The sequence below is a fragment of the Sminthopsis crassicaudata genome, chromosome 1, assembly GCF_048593235.1.
Source record: "Sminthopsis crassicaudata isolate SCR6 chromosome 1, ASM4859323v1, whole genome shotgun sequence".
In the NCBI taxonomy this organism is placed as follows: Eukaryota; Metazoa; Chordata; class Mammalia; order Dasyuromorphia; family Dasyuridae; genus Sminthopsis; species Sminthopsis crassicaudata.
In genome coordinates this window covers 593578855-593605091 of record NC_133617.1, presented here as the reverse complement: position 1 = coordinate 593605091, position 26237 = coordinate 593578855, and the positions used below count along the sequence as shown (strand labels likewise).

Sequence of the window (26237 nt, the reverse complement as noted above, 5' to 3'; positions counted from 1 at the left end):
TAAAGCAGAATTGAGACTAATAGTTTTGTCAAGATAAGTCATTGCTCATAGCAAATACTCTTTTTGTTTTTTCCCCCTAAGGTAGTTGGGGTTAAATGACTTGCCCAGGGTCACACAGCTAGGAAGTCTTAAGTGTCTAAGACCAGATTTGAACTTAGGTCCTCCTGACTTCAGGACTGGTGCTCTATCCACTATGTACTTAGCTCTAGTTTCCCCCCAGAAATTCTCCTTTTTAACAACCCAAAAGGTGGATTTTCACGTGAATATCACCACATGGTTAATACTGAATGTATTACATGCTTTGCAGCCATAAGTCAATTAAAATAAAATCTGGAGCTAAATACCATATGATGAGGTCTTATTGAAAAATTCAGACTTAAATAGAAGAAAGTAAGGAAAACTATCAGACCATATAGGTATGACCTAAATAACATCCTTTATGAATATGAAATGAAAGCGAAGAATAGATTAGAGGGATTAGATCTGATTGACAGTGCCTAGTGAACTGTGCACAGAGGTTTGCAATAGTGTACAAGAGGCAACAATAGCAACAACAAATTCCAAAGGAACAGAAAAGAAATAAAACAAACAAAAGCAAAATGAGGTAAAGGAGAAAGGAAAGGATACACTTAACTGAATGCAGAATTTCAGAGAATAGTATGGAGAAATAAATTTTTCTTAAGTGAGTAATGTAAAGAAATAGAAGAAAAGAATATAATGGGAAAGATAAGAGATCTTTTCAAGAAAACTAACTATCAAAGAAAAAGAACATTTCTTACAAAAATGGTCATGATAAAAGACAAAAATTGTAAGGACTTTAGAGAAATGGAAGAAATTAAGAAGAGAAATATACAGACAACTATATAAAAAGAATTTAAAGTCACCCATAATCCCAATGGAGTGGTTACTGATCTTGAACCAGACATCCTGGAGAATGACAGCAAGTGGACTTAAGGAAGCATCACTAATAATAAGACAAGTGAAAATGATGAATCTCCAATTAGGCTACTTAAAATCCTAAAAGATGATGCTGACAAAATGGAGCATTTGATATGATATAGAAAAGATCAGTTTATTTTCCAATCCTAAAGAAGGCAATGCCAAAGAATGTTCAAATTACTAACAATTGAGCTCATTTCATACTCCAGAAAGCTTAGGCTTAAAATTCTGAAAGCTAGGCTTCTTCAGCAATATGTGAACCAAGAATTCCAAAAGAACAGGCCCATTTTTGGGAAGGCAAAAGAACTATAATGAAATTGCCAACATTCACTGGATGATGGAGAAAGGAAGGGAGTTTTAGGCAAAACAAAACAACAAAACAACAAAAATACCAAATATTTCTGGGGTATTGACTACACTCAAACCTTTGACTGAGTGGATCACAACAAAATGTAACAAGTCCTCAACAAGATGGGAGTACTAGATAATCTTATTTGTCTTCTGAGGAATCTGTATATGGATCAAGAAGCAATATGATAACAAAAACTGATGAAACAACTTGATTTAAGATTGGGAAAGGAGTACTTTAAGGCTATATATTGTTACCTTATTTACTTAACTTATATGCAGAATATATCATGTAGAATGCCAGGCTGAATGAATCAAAAGCTAAAATTTAGGTTGCTATGAAAAAAATCAATAACCTTAGATATACAGATGAAACTATTCTAATGGTAGAAGTGAAGAATAATTAAGAAGCCTTTTGATGAAATGAAAGAGGAGAGTGTAAAAGCTCAATTGAAACTTAACATAGGAGCAGCTAGGTGGCACAGTAGATAGAATACCAGCTCTGAAGTCAGGAGGACCTGAGTTCAATCTAATCTCAGACACATAACACTTCCTAGCTGTGTGACCCTAGGTAAATCACTTAACCCCATTTACCTCAGCAAGAGGAGGAAAAAAAAAAGAAAGAAAGAAAGAAAAGAAAAGAAAAGAAACAACATAAAAACAAACAAACCCTTAAGAACTTAACAATTGGTTCCATAACTTCATGGCAAATAAAGGGAAAAGAAATGGAAGCAATGTCAGATTTTATATTCTGGGGCTCAAAATCACTACAGACAATGGCTATGGCCATGAAATTAAAAGATATTTGTTCTTTGGAAGGAAAGCTATGACATATCTTAACAGCATACTAAAAAGCAGAGATACCATCTTGCCAACAAAAGCCCATACAATCCAAGTTATACTTTTTCTAGTAACAGAGTATGACTATGATAGTTGGACCAAGAAGAAAGCTAAGTGTTGCAGAATTAACACTTTTGAATTGGATGCTAAAGAAAACTTCTGAGAGTCCATTGGAAAGATCAAATCTGGCAATACATGAATAAATTAATTTAGATTATCCACTGGAATGTCAAATACTAAAGCTGAAGTTTAAATACTTTTCATGAGAGGACCATCCTCTAATGGGAAAAGACTTCTGATGTTGGGAAAGACTGAAAGCAAAAGGAGAAGGGGATGACAAAAAATGAGATGAAGAGATGGTGTCATGAAAGCAATGAATATGTGCTTGGACAGATTTTATGAGATAGTGGAGGATAGAAAGGCTTAGCATACTCTGGTCCATGGGGTCACAAAAAAATCAGACATGACTGACTAGATAGCAACAATTTATTTGATTCTAAAGTTAATAACAAATAACAATTTTCAGCCTGGTGATAAGAGCCATGAGAATAGACTCTTCCTGCTATATTTCAGTATAATAGATATAATTCAATATAATATAAACTCCTATAATGAAAAACATATACACATATAAATGAATACAAAATAGATGCTCAGATGGATCTATGATCTTAATGTTGTGATTATTCTAATAATGAAGATTCCCAACTCATCCATAACTACGCTTCACGTAAAATTCTTTTCTATGTCCTTCCTTTGCTACAAAATTATCTACTCAAAGCACTAGGGGCCTTCCTTGATTTCTCTTAACATTGCAAAGATCTTACACATCACTTGAGTGGTTAGTCTTTTATTGCTTTCCCCTCATTACATGACCATCATTCATATCTTTTTAATTTTGTTATGATAATGATTATTTTTTCAATGATTTCCTTTGCCCTTATTATTTTTTTGAATTCTTTATTTATTTGTTGTTATTAACATGCTACATGTTCACAACCTTCTTAGAATTTTTCATTGCTTTCTATTGGATATTTATTTTCAGTTCTTTAGAGATTGTTGTGTTCAATGTTTGCAGCCATATAACAACATCAAAATGATGTTGGCGTCAAAGGTGGTTCATTGTTTCTGAGAAAAATTTGGGATTAGTTGTAAAAAAAAGAGTCTTACAGTTTCCTGAAGGCAACATTTCTTTCTTTTTTTTTTTATTTAATCCTGGATCAATTTGCTTTCACTTTTTACTTTCCATTCCATGAAACAGACTATACAAATACTAATAAATATTCATAGTCATGTATACATAGAAATTAAATTGAACAAGCAGTTTTCAGAAGAAGAAATCAAAGGTACCTATAGTCACATGAAAAATGCTCTATAACTATTAATTACAGAAATGAAAATTAAAACTACTCTGAAGTACTACCTCATACCCATCAGATTGGCCAATATGAAGAAAAAGAAAAAATAATAAATATTGGATATGATGAGGGAAAATTGGAATATGAATACACTGTTAGTTGAGCTGTGAACTGAATTATCCATTCTGGAAAACAATTGGGAACTATGCTATAAAACTGTACATATCCTTTGATCCAGCAATATCACTAGGAGGTGAGTATCTCAAGGAACTTTTTTTTTTAAAGGGAAAATAGCCCATTTGTACAAAAATATAGTATCTCTTTTTGTAACAGCAAATTTGACAGTTGAGGGCATATATATCTATAGGAGAATGGCTGAACAAGTTTTGTACATGATTATTGTGGAATACTATAATGTTATAAGAAATGATGCAGAATGTTTTATGAAAAACCTGGAAAGATTTGCATAATCTAATGGAAAATGAAGTGAGCAGAATAAGGAAAATATCATAAACAGTAGTAGGATAATATGATAGTCAACTATGAATGACTTAGCTATCTCAGCAACACAATGATCCAAGATAATTCCAAAGAATTCCTGATGAAAAATGCTATTCATCTTCAGAGAAAGAACTTATAAAGTCTGAATTTAAATTGATGCGTACTATTTTTCACCTTTTTTTTTTCATTTTTTTTTTCCAATATGTGTTTTCTTTCATATGGAAAGTATGGTTTTTCATGATTGCACACATATAACATATCAAATTGCTTACTGCCTCTGAGACAGACAGATGGATAAGGAGAGAATTTGAAACAAAAAATTTTAAAATGAATCACAAAAATCATTACATGCAATTGAGAAAAATAATATAATCATCAAAGAACAAATTTTCTTTTAATGAAATTAAGAAAAATAAATATTAAAAAGAAATTAAATGGGCATAGTAGATATACATATTTATATTTTTATTAGCATACAACTTTGCAAATGTAAAATTTTATATATACAATATACATATGGACAAAGTCTAGCATTTGTTGCTCTATTTGTCTGTCATAATCAGGCAACAGATTGTCTTCTTGTGTCAATGAATATGTTAAATTATTTTGACTGATTACAGATCTCTTCCAGTAGCATTTAGGAATTATTACAAGTACAAAGTTATTCAAAATTAAAATCATTTGGAGGAACTAATCAATAGGGATTTTTTCTTTCCTGGATTTTTTAGTAACAAATATCATTGATACTATATCTTTTAAAGCATCTCAAAAGATTTTGATATATGGATGATAAATGATTATTGGAAAAGAGCTTTTAAGGTAATATTTTGTTTTTATTAAACCAATCAATAGCAAATAATAAGCTATAGAATGACATATTCTCTATATCTTTCAGTCAATTCTGTGATAGAAATGGTGGTTTCGAGTGTAATATTACTTTTAAAAGATCTGTCTATTCCCTACTACTATATTATTGAAGATACCTTTGATACTTATATAGCTATTTCTAACAAAAGTTTATATGGAATAAGTGATGGTCTCTCAATTATATTTTTTTCTTTATTAAAAGGTCTGAGATTTTTCCACATGATAGCCTCCTTCAGATACCTTCTGAATTTAGCTCCTTCACAATGATGTTAATTCCTACACATAGAATCTTTACATTAATAAAATCTGAATACTTTTCTTATCTTCATTGTTTTTTTTTTAACCTCTTCTAAAAGTACATGTATAACTGTGATCACCAAGTCTAGTGATTATTCTATTCTTGATAATGAATAGATAACTTTTTTTGGTAGATAATTTCCATTTCTTTTTTGCTCTTTTCTTTTCCATTTCTTCCTTAAATCTTTTCAGTTTTAATTTGTTCTTTTGCCAAATTGGCTTTAAACTGAGTCTATTTTTCACTTCTCACTATTGTCCATAATTCTTCTTTCAGTATTTTGTGAATAATTTCAGATTTTAGACTTCCATTTCCTTTGAAATTTCCTTGCCTCTTTCTTGGGTTGGTAAGTATATCAAGAGTTTGCAAACTAATGTGTTTCATGTACTTTTGATCTTCTTTTTCTGTTGATTGAGTTATATTTCTTATGTTTTTCTTACTTTAAAATTTTTCTTCTGCCTGATTTAATTGTTGTTCTAACAGACAATCAATTAATACATAAATGACTTCGATGAAAATAACAAATATTGCCTTTCTCTTAAAACAATTTCTTTTTAATTTTTTTTCTTACTCTATTTTTTTTTTCTTCTGTTACTCACAAGATCCAGATCAGACCTATTCTTTTCTCAAAGGAACTATTTATGAGGTAGAGTTACAAAACCTTTACATACATGTCATTAGTCTGCTATTCCTTATTTTTATTAATTTTAAATGCATTTCTTATTATGTCATCTATTCTCATCTTTGCTTTGAAGACACTTGAGTATCAAAGTATATGTTAATTTAACTTAGAGGCTTTAATATTCTTCATAGAACTTCTCTATCTCTATCTCTGAAACAGCTGTGGGTTTTCATATTGCTGTTTTCATAGTGATCTTTTCACAGATGTTTAAATAAACAATGCCTGCTACATAATTAGAGGACTATCCACCCACTCTCAGACTTCCATTAGCTCCTCAAGAGACTTCCTTCTTAAGCACTAGTCTTTTGTTATAATTGTCCAATTTTTGTTTTGCTACCCCCAGGGTCTCCACCAGTCCTGAGCCCAGGTTGTTTACCCCCAGATAAGACCCTGCTATCCACCTTATCTTCTTCTATCCCCAAAGGCCTTTTCTAGTTAACCTTACAATATGCAATTGTTACAGCATATATCATCATATGTCATATGGAGGAATTTTGATTAAGGATCCAAAACAGCAGAATTCATTGGGGGACTTTTCTTTATCAAAGATATTCTGTCTGGACTATTTCTCAATGGTTCAAATACTTTTACCTAATCTTACTCTGTTTCTCCAAGTAATTCTAAACTTTCTGCTTTCTATGTACAAACGCTGTTTCCCATCTCCAATTTTCCATTAAATTACTTTCAACTACCTTAACCCTATTATCCTCCCATCTCCAATATACCCCTCTAGAGCTGTCTACTATTTTCTTTTAAGATCTCTGGAATGCTTTTCCATAATCAACAAACTTCTTTTCTTCTTAAATCTCTTCATTTCTTGCTTCTTCCATTTTCTGGAATTCACTGAGATATGACTTCTTCTTGCTAACAATTCATTTCCCTTTATTCTTTAGATGATGGTCTATACTTTCTCTCATATTCTTCAGTGCACCATTCATGGTAATAGACTTGGAATACTCCTTTTTACCATTCAATCTAGATCTGTGTAGCTACTTGTTGACACTTCCTTCTTCCCCAAGACATTTCCTCCCTTTCTCAGTTAATTCAGAATCCTGCACATAATCTCTTTACTTCAATTCCAGCTCTCAAATAACATAAGTATGCAGTTTCCCAATCTACTTAAATCTCTTGACCTAATCCTCTATTCTACATTGGTATTGGAGAAGTAATACTGTTTAATTTTACCATTACTCATACGTATTTCACTTCATGTTCATGAACCCCCAAATTCCTTTCTATTATTACATTTTATCATTCTATTCATCTCTATGCCTAAGGACCTCTAACATCTTCTTTTCACCAATAATGAGCACTATTCTCCCTATCCTTCACTCAGTTCTCCATATTGATTTTTTTGATAAGGCAGAGGAGACCATTCTTTCCCTTAATTCTTATCTGGCCTTAATTACTGGATAGGTATTGCCTCAGTCAAATTATGACCCGTTAAAGATCTTAGCTTAAAAAGCTAAAGGTCTCCTACTGTTTTAAAGACCACTACCAGTCATTCTGATCTATATTTTGCAACTGGATTCAAATAACTTTGTAGGAGAAAGTGAGATTGGTGATTTTGCACAGTTCTCCCTTACTTAAATCCAATTCACTTACATGTCAAGGTATCACTTTCCTGTTGTCCTGGTAGTCTTCAAGAATAAAGGACAAACAACACCTGTACTGGCTACATTATCCTCACTTCCCTATTTCAACCTCTTGAAAAAGTAGTTTAATTCCATATTTTCCTCTTATCTCCCACACTTACTCCTATCTACAAAAAAGAGGTGGCCTTACTCTTTGCCAAGGTTAACCCCTTTTCTCATACTTGTTATCCCATTCCTTCCTTAATTTTCTAGCAGATTACTCCCACTATCATCTCTTCCACTACAAATATATAATCTTTAATCTTATTCTATCTACTGGCTCTTTCCTTACTTCTCACAAGCATGCCTATGTCATCCCTATCCTCAAAAAAAACCCCCCAAAAAACAAAAAACAAAAACAAAAACATCCAATTAACCTGAGCATTCCAAACCATCACAAAGCTCTCTTCTCATTATTGGATATATATATATATATATACACATGTATAATTTTTTTTAAAGAAAACTCTCTGTGCTAGGTGCCTCCATATATCTTCACATTGTTGTCTAAATCATCTGTGATATAGTTTCCAATATCTTCACTCAGTTAAAAGTATACTTGTCCAAGATACCAATTATCTTTAACTAATTTAATGTCTTTTTCCAATTACTCATTTTTCTTGATTTCTCTAATACCTAATCAACTTCTCCAAGTAGTAACTACCTTCTCTATAGGTTTCCATGACATTTCTTTTCCAACCTATTTAAATGCTTCTTCTAATTATTCTTTGTCAGATCTTCATCTATGAAATGACCACTAATCATGGGCTTCCCTTATGACTCTCTTCTAGGTACTCTATTCTTTTTGATCTATGCTACTTCACTTGGTTACTGCAATACACACCATGGTTCATGAGCATCTCTGCATATTCCAGATCCATATATGTGGCTATCACCTCTCTACTGAGCTTTATATCACCAACAACCTTTAAGACACCTTATAGATTTATTGATTTAATGAATGATTACTTTATCATCTAGCTGGATGTTAGACACTATGTCATTGTACAAGATTATTCATCCTCAAAATATTAATCAATGTTTGAAAACAACGTTTAATTCGATTGTTTCCTTAGCACATTTTAAATTTTTCTACTGACAAGTTTGTTAGAGATCATCTAAACTAAATATCCTGATGCATTGCAAACACATTACTAAAATATAACCTATTATCTTTCTTCTAATATCTTCCCATCTTCTGAACTTCTGGCACCATTATTGTCGTAGTCAATCAGGCTTGCAACATAGGTGTCATCTTTGATTTCTTACTCACTCAGTCACCACAAAAATACAGTCCACTGCCACATATTTCTATGTTTAACTTCATAGTATCTCCTACCTACAGATTCTTCTTTCCATTAAGAAAGCTATCACCTTAGTACAAATCTTCATCAACTTACTCCTAGATTATCTCAATGGCCTTCTAATGGCTCCATGACTCATTTCTTTATTTTTTAATCCAAACTCAATTCAGCTTTCCAAGTGGTTTTGCTGATGTATAAGAGTGACTGTATCATGCCCTACACAGTAAAGTCTACTATTTCCTATTACCTCTAGGTTCAAATATAAACTCTTCTATTTGACATTTTTACCTCTTCACAATCTGTTCTCTACATACCCTTTCAGTTTTGTTAAATTCATTCCACTATACACAATCTACTACTTTTTCTTTTTTGAACATAACACTCAATATTCCACCTCTGTGGTTATCCATCATATCTTGAACTGTCTCTCTTCTAACATCTGTCTCTTGCCATCTCTGATTTCTTTCAAGACATAGCCTAAATGACCACCATCTACAGAAGATGATCCTGGTCTCATTAGCTACTTGAACTTTCTCTTCTAAGATTATCTTATCTTCTGCATCTATCATCTATATTTTTATTTCTATTTCTATATACCCAATGAAAGAAGAATATCTATATCTATCTCTATAGATAATATGTGTGTATATATATTTCTCTCTCTCTTTCTCTCTCTGTCTATATACATATATATACATATGTATATATAATTCAACTTGGTTCCATTAGTAATAAGGAAAATGAAATATTAAGCATTAACTTTTTAAAGACGCATTCAATAGATTTATTACTGCTGAGAATGGCTTTAGGAGGGATTGCAGGGATCTCCAGGTATTTTTTATTTCACATATTATTTTGTAAGGATTCCATAATAATTTTAGTTGAGGACAACATTAATTGATTCAAAAGTACAATATTTGCCATGAAGAATATTTTGTTAAAGTATCTATTAAGAACTAAAAATATGTCTTTCTTGTAATTGAAATGGATTCACTGTAATTTTCTTGATCCATGTATATAATAGTCAAATAGGCACTTAAATACTTGGCAAATTGATTTGCTGCTTAATTATATATATTCTATTTCAACAAAAATGTTGTTTTGCTTAAACTGGTAGCAAGAATATAAACTTATTAAAGTATATTTAGTAATTGTGTTATAAAGGGAAGGATACGTGGAGGAGGAGTTTTAATAATTATGTTTAAGTCTTTTTTCCCTTAATGATTCCATATATGACTTAGATATGTCTGTATCTGGAAAATATACACCTGGAAAATATCTTCCCCTCTAAGGCTCATACCCTATTAGAAAGATTTTTTTATGAGAAAAGGAAAAAAAAAGAAGAGGGGAAAAAAATTTAAAAAAAAATCAATACATGGAAAAATTAACATAATATGTAATTTTTACAGCTGTGTAATCTAGACATCTGGAAAGGAAGTAGGTATGAAGATTGAAAAAGAATGGTTTTCTCATATGTCTTCTTAGAATTCAAATTTATTCTTTTCAATTTAAAAAAAGTCATTCAAAAATTTGTTTTTACTTATCTTTCTACTTACATTGTTGTAATTCCAGTGCATATTATTCTCTTGTCTCTGTTTATTTCATACTGCATTAGTTATATAAGCCATTCCATTGCTTCCCTGCCTTCATCACATTCATTGTTTCTTATAGCATAGTAATATTCCATTACTTTCATGACCACAAATTATTCAGTATTTCCCTAACCAACCTGCAACTACTTTGTTTCTCATTCCGTTGCCACAAAAAGTATTGTCATAAATATTGTGATATTTACAGAGCTTTTCTTTTTATTAATTTTCTCCTTAGATTACATAGTTAGCAGTAGAATCTCTGGATTAAAAGGTACAAGTATTTTAACTACTTTGTTATTATTTAGTTTATTGGTCATATCTGACTCTTCATGACTTCATTTGGGATTTTCTTGGCAGATACTGAAATGATTTGTCATTTATTTCTCCAGCTCATTTTTGAGATGAGGAAACTGAGACAAACATGATCAGGTGACTTGCCCGTGATCCCACAACTAGTCATTATTAGAGGCTAATATGTAGTCAGGTCCTTCTGACTGCAGGGTCTACACTATATGCACTTAAATACCTATTTGTCTTTAATCAATTTGTTTATCTAATTCAAACTGCTTCTCAGAATGGTGGCATTAATTCATAACATTCCAACAATGCATTAAATATTCTATCTTTTCACGATCTCTTTAATATTTCAGAGTTTTTATAAGAATCCAATGAGATAATGAATATTAAAGTACTACCACACTTAGGAAGCTCTATGTAAATGTAAGATATTATGACATCAAAGTCAAGATGGTGAAGAGAAGCCAGGAAGTTGCCTGAGCTCTCCCCAGTTTCTCTTTTGAACAATGCTAAATTAAAACTATAAATGGATTCTAGTGTAACCAAACTTAAAAAAAAAAAAAAAAAACTAGATTGAAATAAATTTTCAACTTAAATTAACTGAAAATTTATTTATTTAATATTTTCCCCAGTTTTCTCCAATTTTATATTTTTCAAAAAAAATTTTTTTACATTTGTTTTTAAACTTTTTGTGTTCTAGGTTTTCTCCTTTATCCTTATCCACAATTAGGAAACCATTTGTGAAGTTATGCAAAACATTTCCATAAAAATCAAATTGTGAAGAAAAAAAAAGTGGAACTCCCACCCTAATGAAAATAAAAACTCTCAAGAAAAATTAAATTTTAAAAAAATGAGAGAGAGACTTAGAGAAAGAGGATGCTTCAATCTGTATTCAGACACAATTAGTTCCTTCTCTGAATATAGAAGAAATTAAATTGGACAAGTGGAAGCAAGTGACTCTATGAAACATCAAAAATCAGTCAAAAAATAAAAGAAAATATAAAATAAGTCATTGGAAAAACAACTGATCTAGAAAATAGATCCAGGAAAGATAATAGCCCAAATATCTTAAAACGAGAATAAAATAGACATTGAAAGAATCCACCAATCATTTTCTGTAAGAGTTACCCAAATGAAAACTCCAAGGAATATTGTAATCAAATTCTAGAATTGTCAGTTCAAGGAGAAAATACTTCAAGCAGCCAGAAAGAAACAATTCAAATATCTACGAGCTACAGTCAGGATTGCCCAGTACTTAGCAGTTTCCACATTAAGAAGGATTGGAGGCCCTGGAATATGATATTCTAGTAGGAAAAGGATCTTGGAATAAAACCAAGAATCAACTACTCAAAACTGAACATAATCTTTCAGGGGAAAAGATGGATATGCAAATAAATAGGGGATTTTCATTCATTTCTAATAACAGGATTAGAACTAAACAGAAAAATCTGATCTTCAAATACAATTATCAAGAGAATCATAAAAATGTAGACAGGAAAGAAAAAATAGATTAATTAAAGGTTAAGTTTTTTATCCCTATATTAAAAGATGATACTTGTAATTCTTGAAAATTCTTTTCTTAGGACAATAAAAAGGGTTATATGTATATGGTCACAGATAGTGGGGAACTCTGAGTAAGGTATAAGACCCCTCAGCCCAGAGGGAAACTGGTAACAATGGCTAGTTCTGCTCCTCATTTTCCCTAAGGGCTCTCTGCCTTCCTGAGAAGTCAGAGAGCTGTGACAACCTGTGCTGTAAATGAAGTAAAGTGATACCAGGTGGCAAAGAGTGATACCAAGTGGCAATCTACATACAATAGCAAGTTGTTCATGTGGTACCATGTGTACAGTATATATTTAGCACACGCCCAGTGTTGTTTTGGTTACATAAGAACATTAGGGTACATAAAAGGATAATGAACGGACTCCATATTTTAACCATCATTGGGAGTCTTGCCTCATCACTCCTCCACTAAGATGTTATGTTTTAACCACCCCAACATAAGGGATCTAGAGAGCATGGTACATTTTGTCACCCCAATTTGGGGGCTCTAGAAACAGGACACAACAGGTATACATAGGAGTTGGATATACATTATCTGTGTTATAATGACATAAGGAAGAAATTAAGGGGTGGGGAAAAGTATTTTACTGGGAGAAGAGGAAAGAGGAGCAAAATGGAATAAATTACATGAAAAGGTACAAAAGGCCCATTGAAGTGGAGAAAAAGAAAAGAGAGAGATAAGCATTGTTTGAAACAATCTCATTGAATTTAACTCAGAGAGAATAACATACACACTTAGTTGGGTTTAGAAATTTTTCTGACCCTATGGGAAAGTAAGGGGAGAAAGGAGAAAGAAAATTGGAGAGGGAAGATTAATGGAAGGGAGAGCAGAAGTAGGAAGGGAAAGGGGAAAGAAAAGAGGGTTCTGATAAAAGGAAGGGCAGATTGGGAGATCAGGAAAAAAAAATTGGTAAAGAGGGAAAAGGTAAGAGGAGAGTAAAGTATAAGGGGTGAAACAGGATGGAGGGCAATACACAGCTAGTAACTAACTAAATAATTAATAATAAATAAATAATTAAAATCATGGCTATGAATGTGAAAGGGATGAACCCATCTATAAAATGGAAGCAGATAGCAGATTAAAATCTGAAATCCTATATAATATGCTGTTTACAAGAAACATGTTTGAAGCAGAAAGATACAATAAAAGTAAAAATTTTGACAGAATATATTACACTTCACCTAAAGTAAAAACAAAAAAGGCAGGAGTAGCAGTTCTGATTTCAGGTAATTAGAAATTTTAATTAGAAGAGATAAGGAAGGAAATGACATCTTGATATCAATCCTAAAAATACATGCACCAAGTAGTATAGAATCCAAATTATTAGAGGAGAACATATGTGATTTACAGGAAGAAATAGACAGCAAAACAATACTAGTGGGGGATTCCAACTTCCCTCTTTCAGAACTAGATAAAATTAACCACAAAATAAATAACAAAGAAGTAAAGGAGATGAATAGAATTTTAGAAAAATTAGGTATAATAGACCTCTGGGGAAAATTGAAAGAGGAAAGAAATGAATATAATTTTTTCTCAGGGGCACATGGCACCTACACAAAAATTAACTCTATTTTAAAGCATAAAATCCTTATAATCAAATGCAGAAAGGCAGAAATGTTAAATGCATTGTTTTCAGATCATGATGTAATAAAAACTATGTGCAGTAAAGGGCCAGGAAAAATAGAACAAAAATTAATTGGAAACAACAATCTAAGTCAAAGAACAAATCATAAAGATAATCAGTAATTTTATCCAAGAGAATGAAAATAATGAGACAATATACCAAAACTGATTAGAATCAGCCAAAGCAGTTCTCAAGGGAAATGTGATATTTCTAAATGTTTAGGTAAATAAAAATAAAGAAAGAGGAAATTAGTGAATTGAGCATGAAGCTAAAAAAGCTAGAAAAAGAACAAATTAAAAACCTCCTCTTAAATACCAAATTAGAAATTTTGAAAATCAAATGAGATATGAATAAAACTGAAAGAAAACTTTTTGCAGGTGTGATAGAACCCTAGAGCATCAACTAAAAAATACTTGAAATAATTAGCAACTTCAGCAAAGTTGCAGGATATGAGGAAAAAAAACTTGTCATTAAGTATATCTTTACATGATTCACAAGTCCCAGAAGTAAGAGATAGGAAAATAAATTCAATTTACAATAATTATTAAGAATATACAATACTGTGTAGTCAAGACAAACCCAGCATATAATTAAACAGCACTTTTTGCACAAATGAAGTCAAATCTAAACCATTGGAAAAATATTGCTTAGCAAATATAATAAAACTGACAATTCTACTAAGTTTATTTATTTGGTACTATACCAAAAAATATCAAAAATTATTTTGTAGAGCTAGAAAAAATAATGGCCAAATTCATCTGGATGAACAAAAGGGAATTAATTTTTAAAATGCAAAGGAAGGTAGCATAGTAATATCAGACCTAAAACTGTATTATAAAGCAGCAATCATCAAAACCCTTTGGTACATAAAATGGTGAATGAGTGGAAAAGTTTGGTACACAAGATAGCACAATTAGTGGCTACAGTAATATATTAATTGATAAACCTGGCAACTTCAGCAACTAGTTTTAAGAATTCACTATTTGATAAAAACCATTGGAAAAACTGTAAAATAACAAGGCAGAAACTAGTTATAGACCAATTTCTCACATCCTATCCCCAAATAAGGTTGAAATCAGTTTCATAATTTAGACATACAGAATGAGCATCAACATAAAAGACAGCAAAAGATAGTTTGGATCAAAGGATATACCCAGAACCTATTATATCTGAGAGAAAGAAAGGAGGGGGATGAACATAGTGTGTATCAATAGACATATTCGATTTATGGTGAAACTTCTTCCACTTCATTGAAAAGTGAAAGGGAAGGAGTAAGCTAAGGGGAAGGGAATACAGAAATTGTGAGGAAAAGGGGTAAAATAAGGGGAGGAACTTTAAGGTGGGGGAAGGATCCTAAAAAGGGAGGGCTGTGAAAAGCAAGTGGTGTTCACAAGTTTAATACTGGGTAGGGGGGTAAGAGGGAAGGAAAGGGGAAAAGCATAGGCAGGGGTTAATAGGATGGCAAGCAATATAGAATTAGTCCTTCTAACCATAAATGTGAATGGGGCAAACTGCCTCATAAAGAGGAAGCAGTTAGCAGACTGGATTAAAAGTCAGAATCCTACTATATGTTGTTTACAGGAAACACACCTGAAAAAGGGTGATACATTCAAACTAAAACTAAAAGGGTGGAGCAGAATCTATTATGCTTCAGGCAAAACCAAAAAAGCAGGAGTAGCCATCCTCATCTCAGATCAAGAAAAAACAAAAATTGATCTAATTAAAAGAGATAAGGAAGGGCATTATATCCTGCTAAAGGGTAGCATCAATAATGAAGCAGTATCAATATTAAACATATATGCACCAAGTGGTGCAGCATCTAAATTCTTAAAAGAGAAATTAAGAGAGCTGCAAAAAGAAATAGACAGCAAACCTATAACAGTGGGAGATCTCAACCTTGCACTCTCAGAATTAGATAAATCAAACCACAAAATAAATAAGAAAGAAGTCAAAGAGGTAAATAGAATACTAGAAAAGTTTGATATGATAGATCTTTGGCGAAAGCTAAATGGAGACAGAAAGGAGTATACTTTCTTCTCAGCAGTTCATGGAACCTATACAAAAATTGATCATATACTAGGGCATAAAAACCTCAAAATCAAATGCAGTAAGGCAGAAATAGTAAATGCATCCTTTTCAGACCACAATGCAATTAAAATTACATTTAATAAAAAGCCAGGGGAAAATAGACCCAAAAATAATTGGAAACTAAATAATCTTATACTAAAGAATGATTGGGTAAAACAGCAAATCATAGACATAATTAATAACTTCACCCAAGAACATGACAATAAGGAGACATCATACCAAAATGTGTGGGATACAGCCAAAGCAGTAATAAGGGGAAGTTTTATATCCCTACAGGCCTACTTGCATAAAATAGAGAAAGAGAGGGCCAAAGAATTGGGCTTACAACTCAAATTGCTAGAAAAGGAACAAATTAAAACCCCCCAGACAAACACAAAACTTGAAATTCAAAAAATAAAAGGTGAGATTAATAAAATTGAAAGTAAAAAAACTATTGAATTAATTAATAAAACTAAGAGTTGGTTCTATGAAAAAACCAACAAAATAGACAAACCCTTAGTAAACCTGATTAAAAAAAGGAAAGAGAAAAAGCAAATTGTTAGTCTTGAAAATGAAAAGGGTGAACTCACCACTAATGAAGAGGAAAGTAGAACAATATTAGGAGCTACTTTGCTCAACTTTATGCCAATAAATTCGATAACTTAAATGAAATGGAAGAATACCTTCAAAAATATAGCTTGCCCAGATTAAAAGTGGAAGAAGTAAGTAGTCTAAATAGTCCCATCTCAGAAAAAGAAATAGAACAAGCTATTAACCAACTTCCTAAGAAAAAATCCCCAGGACCAGATGGATTTACATGTGAATTCTACCAAACATTTAAAGAACAACTGACTCCAATGCTATGTAAACTATTTAAAAAAATAAGGATTGAAGGAGTCCTACCAAATTCCTTCTATGACACAGACATGGTACTGATACCTAAACCAGGTAGATCAAAAACTGAGAAAGAAAACTATAGACCAATTTCCTTAATGAATATTGATGCTAAAATCTTAAATAAGGTATTAGCAAATAGACTTCAGAAAATCATCACCAGGATAATACACTATGACCAAGTGGGATTTATACCAGGAATGCAGGGCTGGTTTAATATTAGGAAAACTATTAGTATAATTGACCATATTAATAATCAAATTAATAAAAACCATATGATCATCTCAATAGATGTAGAAAAAACATTTGATAAAATCCAACATCCATTCCTACTAAAAACGCTTGCGAGTATAGGAATAAATGAACTATTCCTTAAAATAATAAGGAGCATATATTTAAAACCTTCAGTAAACATCATATGTAATGGTGATAAACTAGAACCTTTCCCTGTAAGATCAGGAGTGAAAAAAGGTTGCCCACTATCACCATTACTTTCAATATAGTACTAGAAACTAGCCTCGGCAATAAGAGCCGAGAAAGAGATTCAAGGAATTAGAGTAGGAAATGAAATCAAATTATCACTTTTTGCAGATGACATGATGGTATACTTAGAGAACCCCAAAGACTCTGCTAAAAAGCTATTAGAAATAATTCAAAATTTTAGCAAAGTTGCAGGATACAAAATAAATCCACATAAATCCTCAGCATTTTTATACACTACCAACACAATCCAACAGCAAGAGATACAAAGAGAAATTCCATTTAAAATAACAGTCGATAGTATAAAATATTTGGGAATATATCTACCAAAGGAGAGTCAGGAATTATATGAGCAAAATTATAAAACACTTGCCACAAAAATAAAGTCAGATTTAAATAATTGGAAAGACATTCAGTGCTCTTGGATAGGCCGAGCGAATATAATTAAGATGACAATACTCCCTAAACTAATCTATTTATTTAGTACTATACCAATCAGACTTCCAAGAAACTATTTTAATAACCTAGAAAAAATAACAACAGAATTCATATGGAACAACAAAAGGTCAAGAATTTCAAGGGAAGTAATGAAAAAAAAATTAAGTGAAGGTGGTCTAGCTGTACCTGATCTAGAACTGTATTATAAAGCAACAGTCACCAAAATCATTTGGTATTGGCTAAGAAATAGACTAGTTGATCAGTGGCATAGGTTAGGTTCACAGGGCAAGATAGTGAATAAATATAGCAATCTAGTGTTTGACAAACCCAAAGATCCCAACTTTTGGGATAAGAATTCATTATTTGACAAAAACTGCTGGGAAAACTGGAAATTAGTATGGCAGAAACTAGGCATGGACCCACATTTAACACCACATACTAAGATTAGATCAAAATGGGTCCAAGATTTAGGCATAAAGAACGAAATAATAAATAATTTGGAGGAACATGGGATAGTTTACCTCTCAGACTTGTGGAGGAGGAAGGAGTTTGTGTCCAAGGGAGAACTAGAGACCATTATTGATCACAAAATAGAAAATTTTGATTATGCCAAATTAAAAAGTTTCTGCACAAACAAAACTAATGCAAACAAGATTAGAAGGGAAGTAACAAATTGGGAAAACATTTTTACAGTTAAAGGTTCTGATAAAGGCCTCATCTCCAAAATATACAGAGAATTAACTTTAATTTATAAGAAATCAAGCCATTCTCCAATTGATAAATGGTCAAAGGATATGAACAGACAATTTTCACATGATGAAATTAAAACTATTTCCACTCATATGAAAGAGTGTTCCAAATCAATATTGATCAGAGAAATGCAAATTAAGACAACTCTGAGATATCATTACACACCTGTCAGATTGGCTAAGATGACAGGAACAAATAATGATGAATGTTGGAGGGGCTATGGGAAAACTGGGACACTGATGCATTGTTGGTGGAGTTGTGAAAGAATCCAACCATTCTGGAGAGCAATCTGGAATTATGCCCCAAAAGTTGTCAAAATGTGCATACCCTTTGACCCAGCCATACTACTACTGGGATTATATCCGAAGGAAATACTAAAGAAGGGAAAGGGACCTGTATGTACCAAAATGTTTGTGGCAGCCCTCTTCAGAGTGGCTAGAAGCTGGAAGATGAATGGATGTCCATCAATTGGAGAATGTTTGGGTAAATTATGGCATATGAATGTTATGGAATATTATTGTTCTGTAAGAAATGACCAACAGGAGGAATACAGAGAGGCGTGGAGAGACTTACATCAACTGATGCTAAGTGAAACGAGCAGAACCAGAAGATCATTATACACTTCAACAATGATACTGTATGAGGATGTATTCTGATGGAATTGGATATCTTCAACATAGAGAAGAGCTAATCCAATTCCAATTGATCAATGATGGACAGAACCAGCTACATCCAGAAAAGGAACACTGGGAAATGAGTGTAAACTGTTATTTTTACCTTCTAAATCCAATTCTTCCTGTGCAACAAGAAATTCGGTTCTACACACATATATTGTATCTAGAATATATTATAATATATTTAACATGTATAAGACTGCCTGCCATCTGGGGGAGGGGGTTGGGGAAGGAAGGGAAAAAATCTGAACAGAACTAAGTGCAAGGGATAATGTTGTAAAAAATTACCCATGCATATGTAATGTCAAAAAAAAGTTATAATTATAAAATAAAATTAAAAAAAAAAAAAGGATATACCTACTTTATAGCCCTTTAAGCATAGTCCTAAATTGCTCTCCAAAGTGGTTGGGTCTTTGGAGAAAGGAGAAATGTTGACTAAACAAGAAATAGAGAACATTATGAATCACAAAATGTATAACTTTGAATCCATTACATTAACAAGATTTTGTTCTAACAAAAGTAACATACCCAAGAGAAGCAGAAAGTTGGGAAACAATTTTTACAGACAGATTCTGATAATAACCTCATTTCTAAAAAATATAAAGAGTCAAAATTTTAAAAAATATAAGTCCTTTCCAAATAAATAAACGTTCAAAGAATATGAACAGGAAATTTTTAGATGAAGAAATTAAAACCATCTATAGTAATATGAAAAAATGTCCTAAATCATTATTGATGAAAAAAATAAACATTAAATCAACTCTGAGATAACACCTCACATCTATCAGATTAGCTGAGAGGAAAAGAAAATGAAATATTGGAGGGGATGTGGGAAAACTGGGACACTATGCATTATTGGTGAAGTTGGGAACTGATCCAACTATTTTGGAGAGCAATTTAGGATTATGCTTAACGGGGTATGAAAGTGTGCATATCCTGTGATCCAATAGTGCCCTTACTGAGTCTGTACTAAAAAGAGAGCATAAAAGGGAAAAAAAGCCACATATATAAAAATGTTTGTAGAAGCTCTTTTTGTGGTGACAAGGAACTGGAAATTGAGTTGATGCCATCTAATCGAGAATGAAGTTATGATAATTTATGAATGTAATGGATTATTATTGTTCTATAAGAAAAGATGAGCATGTCAATTTCAGAAAAAGGAAAGGCTTATATGAACTGATGCTGAGTGAAGTGAACAGAACCAGGAGAATATCATACATAGTAAAAGCAAGACTGTGGGATGATCATCTATGATAGACTTAGCTCTTCTCAGCAATGCAGTGATCTAAGATAATTCTAAAAGACCTTTATGGAATATGCAATCCACATACAGAGAAAGAACTATGGAGACTGAATGCAGATGGAAGCATATTATTTTGACTTCTTTTTCTTTCTCATGGCTTTTCCCTTTTGAGTTTACATTTCTTTAACAACTTGACTAATATGGAAATATGTTTAAAATAATTGTACCTGTAAAATTTATATCAGATACTTGCTGTCTTGGGGAAAGCATAGGGAATAGAGGAAGGGAGAAAAATATTTGAAACTGAAAATCTTAAAAAAATGGATATTGAAAGGCATCTTTACATGATAGTGGAAAAAAGATAGTATGACATCATCCTCTTCACTCTCATTATATATGTTTCTATTTCTTTAAACATCTTTTCTAACATATGCAACCAAAGGTAGGTAATAATAATAATACTTCACAGTAATAAAGAACTTTAAGTATTACAATATACTTTCTATATACTCCATGAGGTAGGAAATGCTAATATGAATACCCACACCTTTTTTACACATGAGAAAACTGACAACCTGAGAGTTGAAATGATTTGCTTAGAATCATAGTAATAGGAGGAAGAACAAAGATATAATTCTAATTCTCCTGACCTTAAATCTTAAATTCTTTCTATTATACTGACCAGCCTCATACCAGTTCTCTTCAGAGCTAAGCCACACCTTTTTTAGAAGTGAGTGAAATACAGTGTCTTGCTTTTATTTTGTCCAATAATTGGAATTTTTTAATCAAAGAAAACCAAATCAAACAAATTCTACCATTGGTGCATCAGAGATAATAGTTCTAAGATGAGTCATTGTGACATTAACTCAATCATTTTAAAATAATGCTAAAGTAACTGTCTCTTTAAAAAAAAAAAAAAGAAGAAGAATAGAGCCGCTATCATTACCATGCAAGTACTCTTGGCATGAAGCCCTTTTCTCATTTTATTATCTTTAAAACTCAAGCAGGAATTCTGATGAATAAAAATCCCACTGATATGAGCAATTATCCTTGGACTTCCACAGAAATTTCTATCATTTCTGGAGGCAGTTACAATTCTTATATAAGAAGGAAACCATATTTGTTAAGCTGTTTCTTTAAAAAAAAAAATAGCTTTAATCTTTTTCTAATCTTGTCTTAAGTTTCCTCCAGCCAAAGCCCCCCTAATCACTTATGAAAGGCCACTACATCATGTGTCATTTTAGCTCTTAAAGGCAGAACAGAAGGCCTCAATCTACTTAAATGAGCCCACTACATTTTGATAGAGGATCATTTAGGGTGAAGATTACAACTTTTGTGCTGATGGTCTTCCTCTATCACTGAGCATTATCATTCCTATTCCATTCAACTTCAAATGTCAGTCAAACCTCTGATTATTATTTTATTTTCTGGACAGGTGACAGAAAAAGCACAGATTAGCAATTGTTTTTAAAAAGGAAACAGAAAGTGAACATAGGCATAAAAGCCTAAGGAATAAGAATCCCATCCTCTTTTTTGGACCCTAAATGGTCATTCATTCTCTATGACCTGGTCCAAAAAAAAAAAAAAAAAAAAAAAAAAAAAAAAAAAAAAAAAAAGATTATGTCAGGGTTTTTATTCCCTTTTTATACTACATTGCAACCATCAAGTATCTATATGGCTATTTAAAAAAAATATGTTTATCTGAACATATACATATATGTGTGGTTATTATTGCTCTAAGTAAACAAACTAAATCCCTAAGTTATTTAAAAGTTCCTAAAATTATTTTACACTTTATTATTATTCTAAGAAAGTGGATCCCAAATCACTGTTTAATTTCACCTGTAGAAAGGTGCCTTTCAGAAAAGTTTGGGAGAAAAAAATAGAAGATTGGATTAGATGATTTTTCATTCTCAAAATCCTGACTCAGAATAACTTTTATCCGTTATAATTGCATAGTTTTGCTTTTATAATTTGTCAGTCACTGTAGGTCTATTATAATTTGAATGCTTAGTTGTGGATATAGGCTGATAGTCTATCTCAGATTTTATTAATTTATAAAATTAAAAAATATCTTTCTACATTCAAAACTAAACATAATTGAGTTTAAACATAAAACTAAACATAATTTGGAATGGAGTCTACTCTGTTTCATAGAGTGGTCATCTTGAAGTATATCTATTAATTTAAAATTTATATTTCTTTTTCTATTATGAGATTATCTACCTAAGTCATACCAGAGTAGAACAAGGAAGCATCTACTTTTATCCACTGAGGTCTCCCTTCATCTCAATCTTCAGTGCTCATTTCCAGATTTCAAACTGTAAGAAAGTGGTAAGACATCATGTGGGGTTTACACAAACGTGAAGATTTATACAAGCAGGTCTGTCCCCCCATTCTCATTCCTCACATATAAATATACCTATATACATAAGCATACACACCATTGTAAGGACCTTTTACTACCCTGCCACTCTGTTCAAACTGAAGATCAATAGTATTAATATTATGTAGCAGCTACAATTCTGGTTTGCTGAATATTTGACTAGAATCCACCTGTCATCTTTGCATCCTTTCTGGGAATGTGAAATGAAAATCTGAAGCCTATCCCAATCAGGCACATCTTCAAGTTGAGAAAGTTCTATTACAAATAGTGCTTTGAGTTGGATTATTTTTTAAAATAACAATAATCTTTTATTTTTCAAAATGCATGCAAAGATAATCTTCAACATTCACCTTTGAAAAACCTTGTATTCCAAATTTTTCTCACTTCCTCCTCTCCTTCCCTGTTAAGGACCATGCCTAGATGAAGGGGAAGGACAATTCTCTGAGAGCTTCCACAGCTGTGAATTGTAACAGATGAAGGAGTTACAAAGCAGCCTTTACTAACGCAGATGGTCCTTGAGGATTGGGAATGAAATAAATTGAAGGCAAGAGGAGAGAGGTCAGAGAATGCAACTGCCTCTCAGTATCCTTGTATCATCATCATCATCATCATCATCATCATCATCATCATCATCATCTCACATGAATAGCACCATTCTACAGATCTGAGTTAGACCTCCAGCAGCCACTGGCAGGTGACTCCCATATCACAATACTTCCCTACCCCAATAGGAAATAATCCAATATTGGTTAAACATGTGCAATTCTTCTAAATATATCTCTACATTTATCGTGCTACATAAGAAAAATCAGATCAAAAAGGAAAAAAAAGAAAAAGAAAAAAAGCAAGCAAACAACAACAACCCATAGTCCTCTCTCTGGATGCAGATGGCTTTCTCCTTCAAGTCTATTGGAATTGGCTTGAATCACCTCATTGTTGAAAAGAGCCAGGTCCACCAAGTTGATCATCCCATAATTTTGTTTCTATGTACAATGTTCTCTTGGTTCTGCTCTCTTCACTTAGCATTAGTTCATGCAAATCTCTCCAGGCCTTTCTGAAATCAGCCTGTGATCTTTGGAAAGGTATTTTGTAAGTATACATTTTATATGGTATGGGCAACTAAATAAAAGAATTTTACAAAACAAAACAAAAGATACTTTTTTATTTTAAAAAAAATTTCCTGGTAACTTAATAAACACCAAAAGCAGACATTTTCACTTAGAGTGGAATAGCCAAAAAAAAAAAAAAAAAAAAAAAAGTATTATGCACAAAAATGCAAGCTTGTATTATGTATTACTTATTTTTCTTTTTAAAGTACACAATAAATTCAACATATAACTTTGAAAGTTGTACTGCTTGTCTGTGATTTTCTCTGACCTTTCTATTCCTCCCTGATTATATATATATATATATGTATTTTAAAAATCATAATAACACTCCTTTTTTTTGGGGGGGTGGCGTTATTCTTTTCCTACCTCCATTCTAAACTCTTCTAACAAATATGCAAAGTCAAACAAAATAAATTCCTACCTGGCCCATATCCAAAATCATACAAAAGGTATAGCTTTTAATGGGAATTGCCACTTTGAGGGGTGATGGGTAGTAGGGTTAATAGGTTGAACATTTTAGTCCACCCTTCTAAATGGTAGAACCTCTAAATTTTACCATCCAATTTTTCAACACATCTTTCTCAGCTTAAGTTGAAGATAAAGTGGCATAAAAATAGCAAGTTCCTACTCAGTCAATATGAAAGACCATTTCATAGAAAAAAAAAAAAAAAGAAATTATCAACTTGTTTAGGGGTACCGCAGGCCAATAAATAACTACCCTTTGTTTGCTATGATAGACCTTGAAAAGCTGTCAGAAGCAAATCCCTTTTCTATTAACTGTTTAGTATATAATAAATTGCAAAGGAAAAAAAAAATATCATCCAAGAGGCAAGTATAAGTGCTTCCAGAGTAAATGAGTAGGGAGGACAATGCTGAAAATAAATACCTAATTTTGAATAAAGTAAAAAAAACAAGATCAAAATAAGAATAAGTTAGAAAAGTAGATTAGTCTAAGGAAAGCATCCATTCTGTTAATGGTTCCTTTGGCTTTTCTTTCTCAATGCACTTAAAATCCACAATCAACATGTAAATGTCATTCTCCATATGTTTATGTATATATACTTATAAATATTTGCATTTTGAAATTATGAAATGCAATTCTAAAGCAATAGAATTTGTGCTTATTCACTTAAGTGGCAGCACTAGCAGAGATTAAAGCAAAAGTAATGTGACATCAAGGGGAATGTTATCCTGATTTGGAGTCAAAAAACTTTATATTCACATGCCTGTTCAGATACTTACTGTGTGAACCCAGGTCATACACAATTAATCTCTTTGAAATTCAATTTGCTCACCTGTAAAATGAGGATAATATCATCTACTTAAAGAATTGTTGTGAGGATCAAAAGATTAATATGAAAAATCCTTTGTTAACTTTTAAAGTTGTATGTAAATTTGAACTATTATGATTACTATGACTTTTAAATTTTATGATTTCTATGATAAAAACTGAGTAACACTTAGCAGTACATGTTTTATATCTCATAAAGTTGCAGACTCTTTTAATTAGGAACTTATTAGTATAAAGTCCTACACTTGGATTAAAACCATTAACTGCCTAAAAAATGGGGATGGAATAAACAGAAAGTGGTTGGGATTGGAACAGATGGCCATCAAACCATTGTCATAGTCCAGGTTCAGATTTGGAATAAAATGAAATAATCAGTCCATCCAGAATTTGTTCAAAAAGATATTTACTTAGTGAAGATCTAGAAATCATATTCAAGGATAGAACATTAATTTAACTGGATAAAGTTTCCCTTCTTTCAAATCTGCCTAAGTGGAATGCCAGGTCTCAGTATGTATCTAATCTGTATAGTCCTTTAACTCTCCTCACAGCTGGGCTTTTATACTTAGGTGACCCGAAACCTACTTAAGTCAATGGTTCCAATCTTTCTCTCTTGACAATCCTTTATAACAAATCTGTATAATTAAGCAAAACAAATTCCCAAACTAGTTAAATCCAAAAGATTGGATCTTATCTATTATATTTAGTTCATTACCTCTCTGTCAGGAATTGAATAGCATTCTTCATTTTTAGAATTCTGCATACTTAGTTTTATTCAAGTCTTTCAAAATTGCTTATTTTTATAGTATTCACATTTATAATAATGATTCAATCTCTAATTAATAAATGGACAAGGTTTTGTGAACATTTTCCAAAAAAAGGAAATCCAAACTATATCTATAGCCAAATAACTAAAATTTAGCTAAATACAAATTAAAGCAATATTGAGGTTCCATAGGGGGCAGCTAGGTGGCGGAGTGGATAGAGCACCAGCCTTGAATTCAGAAGGACCCGAGTGCGAATCTGGCCTCAGACACTTAACACTTCCTAGCTGTGTGACCCT

The 26237-nt window shown here is 32.1% G+C and overlaps 1 long non-coding RNA gene across 2 annotated transcripts in view; it reads right to left on the bottom strand.

Annotated features, from left to right (window-relative positions):
- Positions 1-26237, bottom strand: part of LOC141551119 (uncharacterized) — a 1110497-nt gene that overhangs the window by 829980 nt on the left and 254280 nt on the right. The gene's annotated exons all lie outside the window — the stretch shown is intronic.